The following is a 3,756-nucleotide window of genomic DNA, read 5'->3' on the forward strand; positions in this document are numbered from 1 at the left end:
TGACTGTAACATATTTGATCAGTTCTTGCAATCGTCGTGATCTTTTGTAGAAGAAGAAGAAGAAGAAGGAGAAGGAGAAGGAGGAGGATAAGGAGGAGGGAAGGGGGGAGGAGGAGGAGAAGGGAGGAGGAGGGAAAGGAGGAGGAGGAGGGAAGGGGGAGGAGGAGGAGAAGGGAGGAGGAGGGAAAGGAGGAGGAGGAGGAGGAGGATTAGGAGAAGGAGGAGAAGGAGGGGGAGGAGGAGAAGGAGAAGGGAGCAGGAGGGAAAGGAAGAGGAGATGGGAGAAGGAGAAGGGAGGAGGATAAGGAGAAGGGAGGAGGATAAGGAGGAGGGAAGGGGGAGGATGAGGGAAAGGAGGAGGAGGAGGAGAAGGATAAAGGAGGAGGAGGGAAAGGAGGAGGAGGATAAGGAGAAAGGAGGAGGAGTAAGAAGGAAGAGGAGGAGGACGATATCACAGCTACCAACATACTATCCGCTGCTGTTATTTCAGTGCTACGGAGTCAATTCTGGCAAAAACAGCAGTCACAAATTGGAACATTTAATAGAAGTAGAAGAAGCAGAATTCAGCAATAGGTATATTAATTACATTTGAAGTAGAAGAACAGGCGGTTGGTAGGGTAAGGGAGAGCAGCTACAGCAATAACAACAAAAACAACAACTACAACAAGAACAAAAACAACAGTAGTAGCAGCAGCAGCAGCAGCAGCAGCAGCAGCAGCAGCAGCAGCAGCAGCAGCAGCAGCAGCAGCAGCAGCAGCAGCAGCAGCAGCAGCAGCAGCAGCAGGCCTTTAGAACTTATGACAGTGTCTGACACGGTACTATTGGCTCTGGGCGGCCTTTCAAATGCCTGGAAAAAAGTAATACTAAGAAAAAATAGAAAGCAGAAAGCCACACAGAAGCTCTGCTCCCTCAGCAATGGTTTGAGTGAAGTTGGCTTCATAATAATATATTATTATTATTATTATACAAAAAGACTTTGTAAGTATCAAAGAATGCGCCAACTTTCTTCAAGGTGCGTGGCTTGACAACTACTACTTTATTGAGTTTTCTCGACAATAGAAGAGCATGCCTGTCTCACTCTGTGTCCTATGGCTACAACAAGGCAATACGACAAAAGTTACCATTGTTTTGAAACTCTACTATAATCGAATTTGACTTGATCGCTTTCAAAACGTCTTACTGGGGCAAATTTTCATGGTATTTGTGGTAGGATCGTGGTACGACGGCCTTCTACTCCTGTAGGTGTTTATACTGTTTGGCAGTTATCTTCAATCTGTCTTTGCAGAGAGGTCCAGCAGTAACCGTCGTACATTGGGTGTTCAGCTTTCTTGGTCCTTGCAGCGCCTGCCATCCATCATCAAAGTTCAGCTTGTACTGAATTGTAAAGTATGGAGTGTACTTTGATGCCTGCAAATCAGTGACAGTAGGATCGCCTGCTTTTCTCCCTGGACGGATTGTTTAAGGCTCTCCGACCTTTGCAAAATCTTTGAAAAAGCTGTGGCCCAGGTACACAACTTCAAAGGGCTTGGGGATGCGTCTGGCTTGGAGCATGATGTTCACGTAGTCCATTGGGATGTACATCAGTGCGTTTTAGAGCCATCGTTCAATAGTGCCATGGACTGAATCCACCTACATTTGGATACGGCCCTTGGTGATAATTTCTGCTCAACTGTGATGTTAAGCTCTTTGGCCAGCGAGGCCATTGCACTCACCACTATTCTGTTTTAATAGTTGCACCAATCACTGCAGATGATGAAGTGGTTGAAGCCAGTCGCTTGCAATATCAGTTAGTGCGTCAGAACTGTTGAAGCTCAGACCAACTTCACTTTCATCCTAGACATATCATCTGGCGTCTCTGGTGGCAAGATCCTAAATTGTAAAATTGTGTATTGCCAGTTTTGTCTTATAGTATAAGATGGATGTCTTTAGTGATGAGGCCAGAAGGGCGCACTGGATCCCCACACAAAGGACACACATTTTGTTCTCTGGGTCCAGTGCCGCCTCCCTGTCCTTCTCCTTCTCTTGCCTAGCTGCAGCTTTCCTTATATTCATATTTGATGAGCTGTGTATTCTGTTTCTGTGAGGTTTCCTAATTCGAAGCTGGTGCAAATGTCGCACTGGTCTTTCTTGGTTGAAAGTGAACCCAAATTGTTTTTCTTGAACTTTTGGCAGAACACTTGATAGCTCAATGTGGCTTTCACTCTCTCTGCAAAGTTCTCTATGTATACTTGACGCAAATCTGACGTTTTCTGGATTGTAATATGTAGACAGGAGGATATCTTCGAAAGTTTGTCAAAAAATTCCTCTTTATGGAACAACTTGTCATCCTTGGCTCTCTCATGGTGGGCGTGATGTGTTCTAGAGAGGGGGGGGGGCCTCTTGGGGTTTTTTTCGGAGAAGACACTTTAAATAAACCAGTTGTTTTACAAACCTGTCCTCAGAGAAAGTTGCATTTGAAAATAGCAAAAGTTGCAAGAAAAAGTAGCAAAAGTTGCAAGAAAAAGTAGCAAAAGTTGCAAGGCGTATGTATAGCTAAAACAATGCCACGGAACTATTGGAATACATTGTATTGTTGCTACGCTCATTGCAATCAAAAGTAACCAATATGAGTTTTGTTAGATCAAAATCAAAAGTTACATGTGAATGTCTACCACCCCCAAAAAGAAATTGCTTGGAGTACAAAAAAAGTTTGTCCACTGACCACAGAATTCTACACTAAGTGTAGAATTCTGTGCCCCTGACACATGCGTCAGGTCCTTAAACTCTCGCTGACGTTGGGCAGGTGTGGCCGGCGTTGTTTTGGGGCTGTTCAAATAAAATCTTACACTTTGTTTGGGAATTTTTGCTCCCGCCTTTACACTTTTGTTACACTTTCCTTTTAAATTATTAATTATGGTATTCATGAAAAACATGCATACACATACATGTGACATAATACACGTAATTCAATACGCTATAAAAATATCGGAACTTTTCCAGAAAAACTTACGGTGTCATTTTACCACTTTAACCGCACCCGTATAAACAAAATTAGACTAGATCTACATGTCAATGTCCTGTAGCCCAGACATCTACCAGTGCGAGATGACATATATCGTGCTTGCCGCTCGAGGTCCACTGTATCGCCACAATGCAGTGCTTACCACTCGAACTGAACTCTCAGTCTACGTGAATAGTGTAGAGTTACTCTCTTTTTATGCTATTAACAAAACAGTTACATTGCCATTTTCGTTGATAATTTTTTTCACCTTACAAAAGTGTAATCTTACATTGGTTAACCCCCCCCCCCCTCCCCACCTTACACTTTAACTTTTACAGGAGTCAAAGACCCCCCCCCCCTCTTTTTTTTCCTGGCGTAAGATGATATTATTTTCCCTTTAGGGGTTTTCTGGATGATCCATTTTAATCTACCCTCCTTAGCCTAAGATTTAAAGTCTTTCACAAATGTTTATACATGTGTACTAGATCTACCCTGGTGCTACGGAACAAAGCAAGCTAAGTAATCAGACGACCGTGTTTACGATTGATTTACTCTAGCTAGATTAGTCAAAACAAGACTATTGGGTCGGTCTGTTAGACAGATTGATGGTGCAAAGCGGCTATCGTGGCACAAGTCGATCGCGCGATCATCCCGACCCGACCTGACCCGGGTCACTGGGCGGCGGCGGGCCCCCGCCGTAAGCTAGTTCAAAGTGTAAAGAAGCGAATTGCCCCCCTTGGCGAGGTTATTTTTAGTCGTGGAAGAAAATTTCGGTG

The 3,756-nt window shown here is 44.0% G+C and overlaps 1 protein-coding gene across 1 annotated transcript in view; it reads right to left on the minus strand.

Moving 5' to 3' along the window:
* The window catches only part of LOC101858209 (ATP-dependent translocase ABCB1), a gene marked incomplete in the record, with an annotated part of 52,603 nt that overhangs the window by 29,987 nt on the left and 18,860 nt on the right, over positions 1 to 3,756 (minus strand).

Source organism: Aplysia californica, unplaced genomic scaffold, assembly GCF_000002075.1.
Source record: "Aplysia californica isolate F4 #8 unplaced genomic scaffold, AplCal3.0 scaffold00487, whole genome shotgun sequence".
NCBI lineage: Eukaryota > Metazoa > Mollusca > Gastropoda > Aplysiida > Aplysiidae > Aplysia > Aplysia californica.